General features: G+C 45.5%; 44 non-coding genes across 44 annotated transcripts; 15 read left to right on the forward strand and 29 right to left on the reverse strand.

Annotated features, from left to right (window-relative positions):
- Positions 1 to 76: 76 nt before the first annotated feature.
- Positions 77 to 148, reverse strand: Trnaw-cca (transfer RNA tryptophan (anticodon CCA)). Its single transcript has one exon. It is a non-coding gene; the product is annotated as a tRNA-Trp (tRNA).
- A 118-nt stretch (positions 149 to 266) lies between these two features.
- Trnaa-cgc (transfer RNA alanine (anticodon CGC)) lies at positions 267 to 338 on the forward strand. Its single transcript has one exon. It is a non-coding gene; the product is annotated as a tRNA-Ala (tRNA).
- Positions 339 to 612: 274 nt separating this feature from the next.
- Positions 613 to 684, reverse strand: Trnac-gca (transfer RNA cysteine (anticodon GCA)). Its single transcript has one exon. It is a non-coding gene; the product is annotated as a tRNA-Cys (tRNA).
- A 318-nt stretch (positions 685 to 1,002) lies between these two features.
- On the reverse strand, positions 1,003 to 1,074 carry Trnaw-cca (transfer RNA tryptophan (anticodon CCA)). The gene has a single exon. It is a non-coding gene; the product is annotated as a tRNA-Trp (tRNA).
- Positions 1,075 to 1,192: 118 nt separating this feature from the next.
- Positions 1,193 to 1,264, forward strand: Trnaa-cgc (transfer RNA alanine (anticodon CGC)). The gene has a single exon. It is a non-coding gene; the product is annotated as a tRNA-Ala (tRNA).
- Positions 1,265 to 1,538: 274 nt separating this feature from the next.
- Positions 1,539 to 1,610, reverse strand: Trnac-gca (transfer RNA cysteine (anticodon GCA)). Its single transcript has one exon. It is a non-coding gene; the product is annotated as a tRNA-Cys (tRNA).
- Positions 1,611 to 1,928: 318 nt separating this feature from the next.
- Trnaw-cca (transfer RNA tryptophan (anticodon CCA)) lies at positions 1,929 to 2,000 on the reverse strand. Its single transcript has one exon. It is a non-coding gene; the product is annotated as a tRNA-Trp (tRNA).
- A 118-nt stretch (positions 2,001 to 2,118) lies between these two features.
- Trnaa-cgc (transfer RNA alanine (anticodon CGC)) lies at positions 2,119 to 2,190 on the forward strand. The gene has a single exon. It is a non-coding gene; the product is annotated as a tRNA-Ala (tRNA).
- Positions 2,191 to 2,464: 274 nt separating this feature from the next.
- Trnac-gca (transfer RNA cysteine (anticodon GCA)) lies at positions 2,465 to 2,536 on the reverse strand. The gene has a single exon. It is a non-coding gene; the product is annotated as a tRNA-Cys (tRNA).
- Positions 2,537 to 2,854: 318 nt separating this feature from the next.
- Positions 2,855 to 2,926, reverse strand: Trnaw-cca (transfer RNA tryptophan (anticodon CCA)). Its single transcript has one exon. It is a non-coding gene; the product is annotated as a tRNA-Trp (tRNA).
- A 118-nt stretch (positions 2,927 to 3,044) lies between these two features.
- Trnaa-cgc (transfer RNA alanine (anticodon CGC)) lies at positions 3,045 to 3,116 on the forward strand. Its single transcript has one exon. It is a non-coding gene; the product is annotated as a tRNA-Ala (tRNA).
- A 274-nt stretch (positions 3,117 to 3,390) lies between these two features.
- Positions 3,391 to 3,462, reverse strand: Trnac-gca (transfer RNA cysteine (anticodon GCA)). Its single transcript has one exon. It is a non-coding gene; the product is annotated as a tRNA-Cys (tRNA).
- A 318-nt stretch (positions 3,463 to 3,780) lies between these two features.
- Positions 3,781 to 3,852, reverse strand: Trnaw-cca (transfer RNA tryptophan (anticodon CCA)). Its single transcript has one exon. It is a non-coding gene; the product is annotated as a tRNA-Trp (tRNA).
- Positions 3,853 to 3,970: 118 nt separating this feature from the next.
- Trnaa-cgc (transfer RNA alanine (anticodon CGC)) lies at positions 3,971 to 4,042 on the forward strand. The gene has a single exon. It is a non-coding gene; the product is annotated as a tRNA-Ala (tRNA).
- Positions 4,043 to 4,316: 274 nt separating this feature from the next.
- Positions 4,317 to 4,388, reverse strand: Trnac-gca (transfer RNA cysteine (anticodon GCA)). The gene has a single exon. It is a non-coding gene; the product is annotated as a tRNA-Cys (tRNA).
- A 318-nt stretch (positions 4,389 to 4,706) lies between these two features.
- Positions 4,707 to 4,778, reverse strand: Trnaw-cca (transfer RNA tryptophan (anticodon CCA)). The gene has a single exon. It is a non-coding gene; the product is annotated as a tRNA-Trp (tRNA).
- Positions 4,779 to 4,896: 118 nt separating this feature from the next.
- On the forward strand, positions 4,897 to 4,968 carry Trnaa-cgc (transfer RNA alanine (anticodon CGC)). Its single transcript has one exon. It is a non-coding gene; the product is annotated as a tRNA-Ala (tRNA).
- Positions 4,969 to 5,242: 274 nt separating this feature from the next.
- Trnac-gca (transfer RNA cysteine (anticodon GCA)) lies at positions 5,243 to 5,314 on the reverse strand. The gene has a single exon. It is a non-coding gene; the product is annotated as a tRNA-Cys (tRNA).
- Positions 5,315 to 5,632: 318 nt separating this feature from the next.
- On the reverse strand, positions 5,633 to 5,704 carry Trnaw-cca (transfer RNA tryptophan (anticodon CCA)). Its single transcript has one exon. It is a non-coding gene; the product is annotated as a tRNA-Trp (tRNA).
- A 118-nt stretch (positions 5,705 to 5,822) lies between these two features.
- On the forward strand, positions 5,823 to 5,894 carry Trnaa-cgc (transfer RNA alanine (anticodon CGC)). The gene has a single exon. It is a non-coding gene; the product is annotated as a tRNA-Ala (tRNA).
- A 274-nt stretch (positions 5,895 to 6,168) lies between these two features.
- Positions 6,169 to 6,240, reverse strand: Trnac-gca (transfer RNA cysteine (anticodon GCA)). The gene has a single exon. It is a non-coding gene; the product is annotated as a tRNA-Cys (tRNA).
- A 318-nt stretch (positions 6,241 to 6,558) lies between these two features.
- Positions 6,559 to 6,630, reverse strand: Trnaw-cca (transfer RNA tryptophan (anticodon CCA)). Its single transcript has one exon. It is a non-coding gene; the product is annotated as a tRNA-Trp (tRNA).
- Positions 6,631 to 6,748: 118 nt separating this feature from the next.
- Positions 6,749 to 6,820, forward strand: Trnaa-cgc (transfer RNA alanine (anticodon CGC)). Its single transcript has one exon. It is a non-coding gene; the product is annotated as a tRNA-Ala (tRNA).
- Positions 6,821 to 7,094: 274 nt separating this feature from the next.
- Trnac-gca (transfer RNA cysteine (anticodon GCA)) lies at positions 7,095 to 7,166 on the reverse strand. Its single transcript has one exon. It is a non-coding gene; the product is annotated as a tRNA-Cys (tRNA).
- A 318-nt stretch (positions 7,167 to 7,484) lies between these two features.
- On the reverse strand, positions 7,485 to 7,556 carry Trnaw-cca (transfer RNA tryptophan (anticodon CCA)). Its single transcript has one exon. It is a non-coding gene; the product is annotated as a tRNA-Trp (tRNA).
- A 118-nt stretch (positions 7,557 to 7,674) lies between these two features.
- Trnaa-cgc (transfer RNA alanine (anticodon CGC)) lies at positions 7,675 to 7,746 on the forward strand. Its single transcript has one exon. It is a non-coding gene; the product is annotated as a tRNA-Ala (tRNA).
- Positions 7,747 to 8,020: 274 nt separating this feature from the next.
- Trnac-gca (transfer RNA cysteine (anticodon GCA)) lies at positions 8,021 to 8,092 on the reverse strand. Its single transcript has one exon. It is a non-coding gene; the product is annotated as a tRNA-Cys (tRNA).
- Positions 8,093 to 8,410: 318 nt separating this feature from the next.
- On the reverse strand, positions 8,411 to 8,484 carry Trnaw-cca (transfer RNA tryptophan (anticodon CCA)). The gene has a single exon. It is a non-coding gene; the product is annotated as a tRNA-Trp (tRNA).
- A 118-nt stretch (positions 8,485 to 8,602) lies between these two features.
- On the forward strand, positions 8,603 to 8,674 carry Trnaa-cgc (transfer RNA alanine (anticodon CGC)). The gene has a single exon. It is a non-coding gene; the product is annotated as a tRNA-Ala (tRNA).
- A 274-nt stretch (positions 8,675 to 8,948) lies between these two features.
- Positions 8,949 to 9,020, reverse strand: Trnac-gca (transfer RNA cysteine (anticodon GCA)). The gene has a single exon. It is a non-coding gene; the product is annotated as a tRNA-Cys (tRNA).
- Positions 9,021 to 9,338: 318 nt separating this feature from the next.
- On the reverse strand, positions 9,339 to 9,410 carry Trnaw-cca (transfer RNA tryptophan (anticodon CCA)). The gene has a single exon. It is a non-coding gene; the product is annotated as a tRNA-Trp (tRNA).
- Positions 9,411 to 9,528: 118 nt separating this feature from the next.
- Trnaa-cgc (transfer RNA alanine (anticodon CGC)) lies at positions 9,529 to 9,600 on the forward strand. The gene has a single exon. It is a non-coding gene; the product is annotated as a tRNA-Ala (tRNA).
- Positions 9,601 to 9,874: 274 nt separating this feature from the next.
- On the reverse strand, positions 9,875 to 9,946 carry Trnac-gca (transfer RNA cysteine (anticodon GCA)). Its single transcript has one exon. It is a non-coding gene; the product is annotated as a tRNA-Cys (tRNA).
- Positions 9,947 to 10,264: 318 nt separating this feature from the next.
- Trnaw-cca (transfer RNA tryptophan (anticodon CCA)) lies at positions 10,265 to 10,336 on the reverse strand. The gene has a single exon. It is a non-coding gene; the product is annotated as a tRNA-Trp (tRNA).
- Positions 10,337 to 10,454: 118 nt separating this feature from the next.
- Positions 10,455 to 10,526, forward strand: Trnaa-cgc (transfer RNA alanine (anticodon CGC)). Its single transcript has one exon. It is a non-coding gene; the product is annotated as a tRNA-Ala (tRNA).
- Positions 10,527 to 10,800: 274 nt separating this feature from the next.
- Positions 10,801 to 10,872, reverse strand: Trnac-gca (transfer RNA cysteine (anticodon GCA)). Its single transcript has one exon. It is a non-coding gene; the product is annotated as a tRNA-Cys (tRNA).
- Positions 10,873 to 11,190: 318 nt separating this feature from the next.
- Positions 11,191 to 11,262, reverse strand: Trnaw-cca (transfer RNA tryptophan (anticodon CCA)). The gene has a single exon. It is a non-coding gene; the product is annotated as a tRNA-Trp (tRNA).
- A 118-nt stretch (positions 11,263 to 11,380) lies between these two features.
- Trnaa-cgc (transfer RNA alanine (anticodon CGC)) lies at positions 11,381 to 11,452 on the forward strand. The gene has a single exon. It is a non-coding gene; the product is annotated as a tRNA-Ala (tRNA).
- Positions 11,453 to 11,726: 274 nt separating this feature from the next.
- Trnac-gca (transfer RNA cysteine (anticodon GCA)) lies at positions 11,727 to 11,798 on the reverse strand. Its single transcript has one exon. It is a non-coding gene; the product is annotated as a tRNA-Cys (tRNA).
- Positions 11,799 to 12,116: 318 nt separating this feature from the next.
- On the reverse strand, positions 12,117 to 12,188 carry Trnaw-cca (transfer RNA tryptophan (anticodon CCA)). Its single transcript has one exon. It is a non-coding gene; the product is annotated as a tRNA-Trp (tRNA).
- A 118-nt stretch (positions 12,189 to 12,306) lies between these two features.
- On the forward strand, positions 12,307 to 12,378 carry Trnaa-cgc (transfer RNA alanine (anticodon CGC)). The gene has a single exon. It is a non-coding gene; the product is annotated as a tRNA-Ala (tRNA).
- Positions 12,379 to 12,652: 274 nt separating this feature from the next.
- Positions 12,653 to 12,724, reverse strand: Trnac-gca (transfer RNA cysteine (anticodon GCA)). The gene has a single exon. It is a non-coding gene; the product is annotated as a tRNA-Cys (tRNA).
- A 318-nt stretch (positions 12,725 to 13,042) lies between these two features.
- Positions 13,043 to 13,114, reverse strand: Trnaw-cca (transfer RNA tryptophan (anticodon CCA)). Its single transcript has one exon. It is a non-coding gene; the product is annotated as a tRNA-Trp (tRNA).
- Positions 13,115 to 13,232: 118 nt separating this feature from the next.
- Trnaa-cgc (transfer RNA alanine (anticodon CGC)) lies at positions 13,233 to 13,304 on the forward strand. The gene has a single exon. It is a non-coding gene; the product is annotated as a tRNA-Ala (tRNA).
- Positions 13,305 to 13,553: the final 249 nt, after the last annotated feature.

Raw genomic sequence — 13,553 nt, forward strand, 5'->3', positions numbered from 1 at the left:
CCGTTCTTTGTAATCGTTTGGTATCTGATTAAACTGACATACTCGCCTATGGCTTTCGTAAACGAAAATTTCATTGTGACCCCGACGTGATTTGAACACGCAACCTTCTGATCTGGAGTCAGACGCGCTACCGTTGCGCCACGGAGTCGACGCTGCTTAGGTCTTGTCATGAATAGGTTCCTCGAAAACTTACTGTACCGTTCAAACCTAAGAAATAATGACAGTAGTATCCAGGAGAGACTCGTCCCAGATGTACTTGCTCTGGCGGGGGTGTAACTCAGTGGTAGAGTGTCTGCTTCGCATGCAGAAAGTCCTGGGTTCAAATCCCAGCTCCTCCAATTTTTGTTTCTCCGTGCAGCAGTACATGAAAACTTTTGCCTATCACCATATTCTATAAAATTCAGTGTACAAGATTCTTCCCCCAAGCAAGTGGATTTCGTACAGTTCGACCTCATGGCGGCAGGACGATGACCTGCAAGACCCTTGGCTGCGATCCTCCCATTGAAATGTTGCTCCAAAGCCTTCGGTATGGCGTGCGGAGTGCATCTCAAACATGTATTTGCAACTCACCGCGACAATCGTCTTTTGTTTTTTCGAGATACTGAAAAATGAAGGGGGCACCCGGGATTGAACCGGGGACCTCTCGAACTGCAGTCGAATGCTCTACGACTGAGCTATACCCCCTTTCACGATCTTCCTATTCCCATAACTTAACGAAAAATATTACACTCTGCCTGGCTAAAGACGTCTAATCGAGCAAAATATCGTGTAATCATTATCTCTCAGTTATATATTAGCGTTAAACGATATAAATATCAAAAATACTAGACACCTCGCGCCTGGAGAAAATGCGAGTCGGCGCCTTCACCTTAATGTCAGAATGCGAAAATTGCACTAGTAGCTTTTTTCAAGCAAGTTCTGTTCGTCCGTTCTTTGTAATCGTTTGGTATCTGATTAAACTGACATACTCGCCTATGGCTTTCGTAAACGAAAATTTCATTGTGACCCCGACGTGATTTGAACACGCAACCTTCTGATCTGGAGTCAGACGCGCTACCGTTGCGCCACGGAGTCGACGCTGCTTAGGTCTTGTCATGAATAGGTTCCTCGAAAACTTACTGTACCGTTCAAACCTAAGAAATAATGACAGTAGTATCCAGGAGAGACTCGTCCCAGATGTACTTGCTCTGGCGGGGGTGTAACTCAGTGGTAGAGTGTCTGCTTCGCATGCAGAAAGTCCTGGGTTCAAATCCCAGCTCCTCCAATTTTTGTTTCTCCGTGCAGCAGTACATGAAAACTTTTGCCTATCACCATATTCTATAAAATTCAGTGTACAAGATTCTTCCCCCAAGCAAGTGGATTTCGTACAGTTCGACCTCATGGCGGCAGGACGATGACCTGCAAGACCCTTAGCTGCGATCCTCCCATTGAAATGTTGCTCCAAAGCCTTCGGTATGGCGTGCGGAGTGCATCTCAAACATGTATTTGCAACTCACCGCGACAATCGTCTTTTGTTTTTTCGAGATACTGAAAAATGAAGGGGGCACCCGGGATTGAACCGGGGACCTCTCGATCTGCAGTCGAATGCTCTACGACTGAGCTATACCCCCTTTCACGATCTTCCTATTCCCATAACTTAACGAAAAATATTACACTCTGCCTGGCTAAAGACCTCTAATCGAGCAAAATATCGTGTAATCATTATCTCTCAGTTATATATTAGCGTTAAACGATATAAATATCAAAAATACTAGACACCTCGCGCCTGGAGAAAATGCGAGTCGGCGCCTTCACCTTAATGTCAGAATGCGAAAATTGCACTAGTAGCTTTTTTCAAGCAAGTTCTGTTCGTCCGTTCTTTGTAATCGTTTGGTATCTGATTAAACTGACATACTCGCCTATGGCTTTCGTAAACGAAAATTTCATTGTGACCCCGACGTGATTTGAACACGCAACCTTCTGATCTGGAGTCAGACGCGCTACCGTTGCGCCACGGAGTCGACGCTGCTTAGGTCTTGTCATGAATAGGTTCCTCGAAAACTTACTGTACCGTTCAAACCTAAGAAATAATGACAGTAGTATCCAGGAGAGACTCGTCCCAGATGTACTTGCTCTGGCGGGGGTGTAACTCAGTGGTAGAGTGTCTGCTTCGCATGCACAAAGTCCTGGGTTCAAATCCCAGCTCCTCCAATTTTTGTTTCTCCGTGCAGCAGTACATGAAAACTTTTGCCTATCACCATATTCTATAAAATTCAGTGTACAAGATTCTTCCCCCAAGCAAGTGGATTTCGTACAGTTCGACCTCATGGCGGCAGGACGATGACCTGCAAGACCCTTGGCTGCGATCCTCCCATTGAAATGTTGCTCCAAAGCCTTCGGTATGGCGTGCGGAGTGCATCTCAAACATGTATTTGCAACTCACCGCGACAATCGTCTTTTGTTTTTTCGAGATACTGAAAAATGAAGGGGGCACCCGGGATTGAACCGGGGACCTCTCGATCTGCAGTCGAATGCTCTACGACTGAGCTATACCCCCTTTCACGATCTTCCTATTCCCATAACTTAACGAAAAATATTACACTCTGCCTGGCTAAAGACGTCTAATCGAGCAAAATATCGTGTAATCATTATCTCTCAGTTATATATTAGCGTTAAACGATATAAATATCAAAAATACTAGACACCTCGCGCCTGGAGAAAGTGCGAGTCGGCGCCTTCACCTTAATGTCAGAATGCGAAAATTGCACTAGTAGCTTTTTTCAAGCAAGTTCTGTTCGTCCGTTCTTTGTAATCGTTTGGTATCTGATTAAACTGACATACTCGCCTATGGCTTTCGTAAACGAAAATTTCATTGTGACCCCGACGTGATTTGAACACGCAACCTTCTGATCTGGAGTCAGACGCGCTACCGTTGCGCCACGGAGTCGACGCTGCTTAGGTCTTGTCATGAATAGGTTCCTCGAAAACTTACTGTACCGTTCAAACCTAAGAAATAATGACAGTAGTATCCAGGAGAGACTCGTCCCAGATGTACTTGCTCTGGCGGGGGTGTAACTCAGTGGTAGAGTGTCTGCTTCGCATGCAGAAAGTCCTGGGTTCAAATCCCAGCTCCTCCAACTTTTGTTTCTCCGTGCAGCAGTACATGAAAACTTTTGCCTATCACCATATTCTATAAAATTCAGTGTACAAGATTCTTCCCCCAAGCAAGTGGATTTCGTACAGTTCGACCTCATGGCGGCAGGACGATGACCTGCAAGACCCTTGGCTGCGATCCTCCCATTGAAATGTTGCTCCAAAGCCTTCGGTATGGCGTGCGGAGTGCATCTCAAACATGTATTTGCAACTCACCGCGACAATCGACTTTTGTTTTTTCGAGATACTGAAAAGTGAAGGGGGCACCCGGGATTGAACCGGGGACCTCTCGATCTGCAGTCGAATGCTCTACGACTGAGCTATACCCCCTTTCACGATCTTCCTATTCCCATAACTTAACGAAAAATATTACACTCTGCCTGGCTAAAGACGTCTAATCGAGCAAAATATCGTGTAATCATTATCTCTCAGTTATATATTAGCGTTAAACGATATAAATATCAAAAATACTAGACACCTCGCGCCTGGAGAAAGTGCGAGTCGGCGCCTTCACCTTAATGTCAGAATGCGAAAATTGCACTAGTAGCTTTTTTCAAGCAAGTTCTGTTCGTCCGTTCTTTGTAATCGTTTGGTATCTGATTAAACTGACATACTCGCCTATGGCTTTCGTAAACGAAAATTTCATTGTGACCCCGACGTGATTTGAACACGCAACCTTCTGATCTGGAGTCAGACGCGCTACCGTTGCGCCACGGAGTCGACGCTGCTTAGGTCTTGTCATGAATAGGTTCCTCGAAAACTTACTGTACCGTTCAAACCTAAGAAATAATGACAGTAGTATCCAGGAGAGACTCGTCCCAGATGTACTTGCTCTGGCGGGGGTGTAACTCAGTGGTAGAGTGTCTGCTTCGCATGCAGAAAGTCCTGGGTTCAAATCCCAGCTCCTCCAATTTTTGTTTCTCCGTGCAGCAGTACATGAAAACTTTTGCCTATCACCATATTCTATAAAATTCAGTGTACAAGATTCTTCCCCCAAGCAAGTGGATTTCGTACAGTTCGACCTCATGGCGGCAGGACGATGACCTGCAAGACCCTTGGCTGCGATCCTCCCATTGAAATGTTGCTCCAAAGCCTTCGGTATGGCGTGCGGAGTGCATCTCAAACATGTATTTGCAACTCACCGCGACAATCGTCTTTTGTTTTTTCGAGATACTGAAAAATGAAGGGGGCACCCGGGATTGAACCGGGGACCTCTCGATCTGCAGTCGAATGCTCTACGACTGAGCTATACCCCCTTTCACGATCTTCCTATTCCCATAACTTAACGAAAAATATTACACTCTGCCTGGCTAAAGACGTCTAACCGAGCAAAATATCGTGTAATCATTATCTCTCAGTTATATATTAGCGTTAAACGATATAAATATCAAAAATACTAGACACCTCGCGCCTGGAGAAAGTGCGAGTCGGCGCCTTCACCTTAATGTCAGAATGCGAAAATTGCACTAGTAGCTTTTTTCAAGCAAGTTCTGTTCGTCCGTTCTTTGTAATCGTTTGGTATCTGATTAAACTGACATACTCGCCTATGGCTTTCGTAAACGAAAATTTCATTGTGACCCCGACGTGATTTGAACACGCAACCTTCTGATCTGGAGTCAGACGCGCTACCGTTGCGCCACGGAGTCGACGCTGCTTAGGTCTTGTCATGAATAGGTTCCTCGAAAACTTACTGTACCGTTCAAACCTAAGAAATAATGACAGTAGTATCCAGGAGAGACTCGTCCCAGATGTACTTGCTCTGGCGGGGGTGTAACTCAGTGGTAGAGTGTCTGCTTCGCATGCAGAAAGTCCTGGGTTCAAATCCCAGCTCCTCCAATTTTTGTTTCTCCGTGCAGCAGTACATGAAAACTTTTGCCTATCACCATATTCTATAAAATTCAGTGTACAAGATTCTTCCCCCAAGCAAGTGGATTTCGTACAGTTCGACCTCATGGCGGCAGGACGATGACCTGCAAGACCCTTGGCTGCGATCCTCCCATTGAAATGTTGCTCCAAAGCCTTCGGTATGGCGTGCGGAGTGCATCTCAAACATGTATTTGCAACTCACCGCGACAATCGTCTTTTGTTTTTTCGAGATACTGAAAAATGAAGGGGGCACCCGGGATTGAACCGGGGTCCTCTCGATCTGCAGTCGAATGCTCTACGACTGAGCTATACCCCCTTTCACGATCTTCCTATTCCCATAACTTAACGAAAAATATTACACTCTGCCTGGCTAAAGACGTCTAATCGAGCAAAATATCGTGTAATCATTATCTCTCAGTTATATATTAGCGTTAAACGATATAAATATCAAAAATACTAGACACCTCGCGCCTGGAGAAAGTGCGAGTCGGCGCCTTCACCTTAATGTCAGAATGCGAAAATTGCACTAGTAGCTTTTTTCAAGCAAGTTCTGTTCGTCCGTTCTTTGTAATCGTTTGGTATCTGATTAAACCGACATACTCGCCTATGGCTTTCGTAAACGAAAATTTCATTGTGCCCCCGACGTGATTTGAACACGCAACCTTCTGATCTGGAGTCAGACGCGCTACCGTTGCGCCACGGAGTCGACGTTGCTTAGGTCTTGTCATGAATAGGTTCCTCGAAAACTTACTGTACCGTTCAAACCTAAGAAATAATGACAGTAGTATCCAGGAGAGACTCGTCCCAGATGTACTTGCTCTGGCGGGGGTGTAACTCAGTGGTAGAGTGTCTGCTTCGCATGCACAAAGTCCTGGGTTCAAATCCCAGCTCCTCCAATTTTTGTTTCTCCGTGCAGCAGTACATGAAAACTTTTGCCTATCACCATATTCTATAAAATTCAGTGTACAAGATTCTTCCCCCAAGCAAGTGGATTTCGTACAGTTCGACCTCATGGCGGCAGGACGATGACCTGCAAGACCCTTGGCTGCGATCCTCCCATTGAAATGTTGCTCCAAAGCCTTCGGTATGGCGTGCGGAGTGCATCTCAAACATGTATTTGCAACTCACCGCGACAATCGTCTTTTGTTTTTTCGAGATACTGAAAAATGAAGGGGGCACCCGGGATTGAACCGGGGACCTCTCGATCTGCAGTCGAATGCTCTACGACTGAGCTATACCCCCTTTCACGATCTTCCTATTCCCATAACTTAACGAAAAATATTACACTCTGCCTGGCTAAAGACGTCTAATCGAGCAAAATATCGTGTAATCATTATCTCTCAGTTATATATTAGCGTTAAACGATATAAATATCAAAAATACTAGACACCTCGCGCCTGGAGAAAGTGCGAGTCGGCGCCTTCACCTTAATGTCAGAATGCGAAAATTGCACTAGTAGCTTTTTTCAAGCAAGTTCTGTTCGTCCGTTCTTTGTAATCGTTTGGTATCTGATTAAACTGACATACTCGCCTATGGCTTTCGTAAACGAAAATTTCATTGTGACCCCGACGTGATTTGAACACGCAACCTTCTGATCTGGAGTCAGACGCGCTACCGTTGCGCCACGGAGTCGACGCTGCTTAGGTCTTGTCATGAATAGGTTCCTCGAAAACTTACTGTACCGTTCAAACCTAAGAAATAATGACAGTAGTATCCAGGAGAGACTCGTCCCAGATGTACTTGCTCTGGCGGGGGTGTAACTCAGTGGTAGAGTGTCTGCTTCGCATGCACAAAGTCCTGGGTTCAAATCCCAGCTCCTCCAATTTTTGTTTCTCCGTGCAGCAGTACATGAAAACTTTTGCCTATCACCATATTCTATAAAATTCAGTGTACAAGATTCTTCCCCCAAGCAAGTGGATTTCGTACAGTTCGACCTCATGGCGGCAGGACGATGACCTGCAAGACCCTTGGCTGCGATCCTCCCATTGAAATGTTGCTCCAAAGCCTTCGGTATGGCGTGCGGAGTGCATCTCAAACATGTATTTGCAACTCACCGCGACAATCGTCTTTTGTTTTTTCGAGATACTGAAAAATGAAGGGGGCACCCGGGATTGACCCGGGGACCTCTCGATCTGCAGTCGAATGCTCTACGACTGAGCTATACCCCCTTTCACGATCTTCCTATTCCCATAACTTAACGAAAAATATTACACTCTGCCTGGCTAAAGACGTCTAATCGAGCAAAATATCGTGTAATCATTATCTCTCAGTTATATATTAGCGTTAAACGATATAAATATCAAAAATACTAGACACCTCGCGCCTGGAGAAAGTGCGAGTCGGCGCCTTCACCTTAATGTCAGAATGCGAAAATTGCACTAGTAGCTTTTTTCAAGCAAGTTCTGTTCGTCCGTTCTTTGTAATCGTTTGGTATCTGATTAAACTGACATACTCGCCTATGGCTTTCGTAAACGAAAATTTCATTGTGACCCCGACGTGATTTGAACACGCAACCTTCTGATCTGGAGTCAGACGCGCTACCGTTGCGCCACGGAGTCGACGCTGCTTAGGTCTTGTCATGAATAGGTTCCTCGAAAACTTACTGTACCGTTCAAACCTAAGAAATAATGACAGTAGTATCCAGGAGAGACTCGTCCCAGATGTACTTGCTCTGGCGGGGGTGTAACTCAGTGGTAGAGTGTCTGCTTCGCATGCAGAAAGTCCTGGGTTCAAATCCCAGCTCCTCCAATTTTTGTTTCTCCGTGCAGCAGTACATGAAAACTTTTGCCTATCACCATATTCTATAAAATTCAGTGTACAAGATTCTTCCCCCAAGCAAGTGGATTTCGTACAGTTCGACCTCATGGCGGCAGGACGATGACCTGCAAGACCCTTGGCTGCGATCCTCCCATTGAAATGTTGCTCCATAGCCTTCGGTATGGCGTGCGGAGTGCATCTCAAACATGTATTTGCAACTCACCGCGACAATCGTCTTTTGTTTTTTCGAGATACTGAAAAATGAAGGGGGCACCCGGGATTGAACCGGGGACCTCTCGATCTGCAGTCGAATGCTCTACGACTGAGCTATACCCCCTTTCACGTTCTTCCTATTCCCATAACTTAACGAAAAATATTACACTCTGCCTGGCTAAAGACGTCTAATCGAGCAATTTATCGTGTAATCATTATCTCTCAGTTATATATTAGCGTTAAACGATATAAATATCAAAAATACTAGACACCTCGCGCCTGGAGAAAGTGCGAGTCGGCGCCTTCACCTTAATGTCAGAATGCGAAAATTGCACTAGTAGCTTTTTTCAAGCAAGTTCTGTTCGTCCGTTCTTTGTAATCGTTTGGTATCTGATTAAACTGACATACTCGCCTATGGCTTTCGTAAACGAAAATTTCACTGTGACCCCGACGTGATTTGAACACGCAACCTTCTGATCTGGAGTCAGACCCGCGCTACCGTTGCGCCACGGAGTCGACGCTGCTTAGGTCTTGTCATGAATAGGTTCCTCGAAAACTTACTGTACCGTTCAAACCTAAGAAATAATGACAGTAGTATCCAGGAGAGACTCGTCCCAGATGTACTTGCTCTGGCGGGGGTGTAACTCAGTGGTAGAGTGTCTGCTTCGCATGCAGAAAGTCCTGGGTTCAAATCCCAGCTCCTCCAATTTTTGTTTCTCCGTGCAGCAGTACATGAAAACTTTTGCCTATCACCATATTCTATAAAATTCAGTGTACAAGATTCTTCCCCCAAGCAAGTGGATTTCGTACAGTTCGACCTCATGGCGGCAGGACGATGACCTGCAAGACCCTTGGCTGCGATCCTCCCATTGAAATGTTGCTCCAAAGCCTTCGGTATGGCGTGCGGAGTGCATCTCAAACATGTATTTGCAACTCACCGCGACAATCGTCTTTTGTTTTTTCGAGATACTGAAAAATGAAGGGGGCACCCGGGATTGAACCGGGGACCTCTCGATCTGCAGTCGAATGCTCTACGACTGAGCTATACCCCCTTTCACTATCTTCCTGTTCCCATAACTTAACGAAAAACATTACACTCTGCCTGGCTAAAGACGTCTAATCGAGCAAAATATCGTGTAATCATTATCTCTCAGTTATATATTAGCGTTAAACGATATAAATATCAAAAATACTAGACACCTCGCGCCTGGAGAAAGTGCGAGTCGGCGCCTTCACCTTAATGTCAGAATGCGAAAATTGCACTAGTAGCTTTTTTCAAGCAAGTTCTGTTCGTCCGTTCTTTGTAATCGTTTGGTATCTGATTAAACTGACATACTCGCCTATGGCTTTCGTAAACGAAAATTTCATTGTGACCTCGACGTGATTTGAACACGCAACCTTCTGATCTGGAGTCAGACGCGCTACCGTTGCGCCACGGAGTCGACGCTGCTTAGGTCTTGTCATGAATAGGTTCCTCGAAAACTTACTGTACCGTTCAAACCTAAGAAATAATGACAGTAGTATCCAGGAGAGACTCGTCCCAGATGTACTTGCTCTGGCGGGGGTGTAACTCAGTGGTAGAGTGTCTGCTTCGCATGCAGAAAGTCCTGGGTTCAAATCCCAGCTCCTCCAATTTTTGTTTCTCCGTGCAGCAGTACATGAAAACTTTTGCCTATCACCATATTCTATAAAATTCAGTGTACAAGATTCTTCCCCCAAGCAAGTGGATTTCGTACAGTTCGACCTCATGGCGGCAGGACGATGACCTGCAAGACCCTTGGCTGCGATCCTCCCATTGAAATGTTGCTCCAAAGCCATCGGTATGGCGTGCGGAGTGCATCTCAAACATGTATTTGCAACTCACCGCGACAATCGTCTTTTGTTTTTTCGAGATACTGAAAAATGAAGGGGGCACCCGGGATTGAACCGGGGACCTCTCGATCTGCAGTCGAATGCTCTACGACTGAGCTATACCCCCTTTCACGATCTTCCTATTCCCATAACTTAACGAAAAATATTACACTCTGCCTGGCTAAAGACGTCTAATCGAGCAAAATATCGTGTAATCATTATCTCTCAGTTATATATTAGCGTTAAACGATATAAATATCAAAAATACTAGACACCTCGCGCCTGGAGAAAGTGCGAGTCGGCGCCTTCACCTTAATGTCAGAATGCGAAAATTGCACTAGTAGCTTTTTTCAAGCAAGTTCTGTTCGTCCGTTCTTTGTAATCGTTTGGTATCTGATTAAACTGACATACTCGCCTATGGCTTTCGTAAACGAAAATTTCATTGTGACCCCGACGTGATTTGAACACGCAACCTTCTGATCTGGAGTCAGACGCGCTACCGTTGCGCCACGGAGTCGACGCTGCTTAGGTCTTGTCATGAATAGGTTCCTCGAAAACTTACTGTACCGTTCAAACCTAAGAAATAATGACAGTAGTATCCAGGAGAGACTCGTCCCAGATGTACTTGCTCTGGCGGGGGTGTAACTCAGTGGTAGAGTGTCTGCTTCGCATGCAGAAAGTCCTGGGTTCAAATCCCAGCTCCTCCAATTTTTGTTTCTCCGTGCAGCAGTACATGAAAACTTTTGCCTATCACCATATTCTATAAAATTCAGTGTACAAGATTCTTCCCCCAAGCAAGTGGATTTCGTACAGTTCGACCTCATGGCGGCAGGACGATGACCTGCAAGACCCTTGGCTGCGATCCTCCCATTGAAATGTTGCTCCAAAGCCTTCGGTATGGCGTGCGGAGTGCATCTCAAACATGTATTTGCAACTCACCGCGACAATCGTCTTTTGTTTTTTCGAGATACTGAAAAATGAAGGGGGCACCCGGGATTGAACCGGGGACCTCTCGATCTGCAGTCGAATGCTCTACGACTGAGCTATACCCCCTTTCACTATCTTCCTGTTCCCATAACTTAACGAAAAATATTACACTCTGCCTGGCTAAAGACGTCTAATCGAGCAAAATATCGTGTAATCATTATCTCTCAGTTATATATTAGCGTTAAACGATATAAATATCAAAAATACTAGACACCTCGCGCCTGGAGAAAGTGCGAGTCGGCGCCTTCACCTTAATGTCAGAATGCGAAAATTGCACTAGTAGCTTTTTTCAAGCAAGTTCTGTTCGTCCGTTCTTTGTAATCGTTTGGTATCTGATTAAACTGACATACTCGCCTATGGCTTTCGTAAACGAAAATTTCATTGTGACCCCGACGTGATTTGAACACGCAACCTTCTGATCTGGAGTCAGACGCGCTACCGTTGCGCCACGGAGTCGACGCTGCTTAGGTCTTGTCATGAATAGGTTCCTCGAAAACTTACTGTACCGTTCAAACCTAAGAAATAATGACAGTAGTATCCAGGAGAGACTCGTCCCAGATGTACTTGCTCTGGCGGGGGTGTAACTCAGTGGTAGAGTGTCTGCTTCGCATGCAGAAAGTCCTGGGTTCAAATCCCAGCTCCTCCAATTTTTGTTTCTCCGTGCAGCAGTACATGAAAACTTTTGCCTATCACCATATTCTATAAAATTCAGTGTACAAGATTCTTCCCCCAAGCAAGTGGATTTCGTACAGTTCGACCTCATGGCGGCAGGACGATGACCTGCAAGACCCTTGGCTGCGATCCTCCCATTGAAATGTTGCTCCAAAGCCTTCGGTATGGCGTGCGGAGTGCATCTCAAACATGTATTTGCAACTCACCGCGACAATCGTCTTTTGTTTTTTCGAGATTCTGAAAAATGAAGGGGGCACCCGGGATTGAACCGGGGACCTCTCGATCTGCAGTCGAATGCTCTACGACTGAGCTATACCCCCTTTCACGATCTTCCTATTCCCATAACTTAACGAAAAATATTACACTCTGCCTGGCTAAAGACGTCTAATCGAGCAAAATATCGTGTAATCATTATCTCTCAGTTATATATTAGCGTTAAACGATATAAATATCAAAAATACTAGACACCTCGCGCCTGGAGAAAGTGCGAGTCGGCGCCTTCACCTTAATGTCAGAATGCGAAAATTGCACTAGTAGCTTTTTTCAAGCAAGTTCTGTTCGTCCGTTCTTTGTAATCGTTTGGTATCTGATTTAACTGACATACTCGCCTATGGCTTTCGTAAACGAAAATTTCATTGTGACCCCGACGTGGTTTGAACACGCAACCTTCTGATCTGGAGTCAGACGCGCTACCGTTGCGCCACGGAGTCGACGCTGCTTAGGTCTTGTCATGAATAGGTTCCTCGAAAACTTACTGTACCGTTCAAACCTAAGAAATAATGACAGTAGTATCCAGGAGAGACTCGTCCCAGATGTACTTGCTCTGGCGGGGGTGTAACTCAGTGGTAGAGTGTCTGCTTCGCATGCAGAAAGTCCTGGGTTCAAATCCCAGCTCCTCCAATTTTTGTTTCTCCGTGCAGCAGTACATGAAAACTTTTGCCTATCACCATATTCTATAAAATTCAGTGTACAAGATTCTTCCCCCAAGCAAGTGGATTTCGTACAGTTCGACCTCATGGCGGCAGGACGATGACCTGCAAGACCCTTGGCTGCGATCCTCCCATTGAAATGTTGCTCCAAAGCCTTCGGTATGGCGTGCGGAGTGCATCTCAAACATGTATTTGCAACTCACCGCGACAATCGTCTTTTGTTTTTTCGAGATACTGAAAAATGAAGGGGGCACCCGGGATTGAACCGGGGACCTCTCGATCTGCAGTCGAATGCTCTACGACTGAGCTATACCCCCTTTCACGATCTTCCTATTCCCATAACTTAACGAAAAATATTACACTCTGCCTGGCTAAAGACGTCTAATCGAGCAAAATATCGTGTAATCATTATCTCTCAGTTATATATTAGCGTTAAACGATATAAATATCAAAAATACTAGACACCTCGCGCCTGGAGAAAGTGCGAGTCGGCGCCTTCACCTTAATGTCAGAATGCGAAAATTGCACTAGTAGCTTTTTTCAAGCAAGTTCTGTTCGTCCGTTCTTTGTAATCGTTTGGTATCTGATTAAACTGACATACTCGCCTATGGCTTTCGTAAACGAAAATTTCATTGTGACCCCGACGTGATTTGAACACGCAACCTTCTGATCTGGAGTCACACGCGCTACCGTTGCGCCACGGAGTCGACGCTGCTTAGGTCTTGTCATGAATAGGTTCCTCGAGAACTTACTGTACCGTTCAAACCTAAGAAATAATGACAGTAGTATCCAGGAGAGACTCGTCCCAGATGTACTTGCTCTGGCGGGGGTGTAACTCAGTGGTAGAGTGTCTGCTTCGCATGCAGAAAGTCCTGGGTTCAAATCCCAGCTCCTCCAATTTTTGTTTCTCCGTGCAGCAGTACATGAAAACTTTTGCCTATCACCATATTCTATAAAATTCAGTGTACAAGATTCTTCCCCCAAGCAAGTGGATTTCGTACAGTTCGACCTCATGGCGGCAGGACGATGACCTGCAAGACCCTTGGCTGCGATCCTCCCATTGAAATGTTGCTCCAAAGCCTTCGGTATGGCGTGCGGAGTGCATCTCAAACATGTATTTGCAACTCACCGCGACAATCGTCTTTT

This window comes from Schistocerca cancellata, chromosome 3 (genome assembly GCF_023864275.1).
Source record: "Schistocerca cancellata isolate TAMUIC-IGC-003103 chromosome 3, iqSchCanc2.1, whole genome shotgun sequence".
NCBI lineage: Eukaryota > Metazoa > Arthropoda > Insecta > Orthoptera > Acrididae > Schistocerca > Schistocerca cancellata.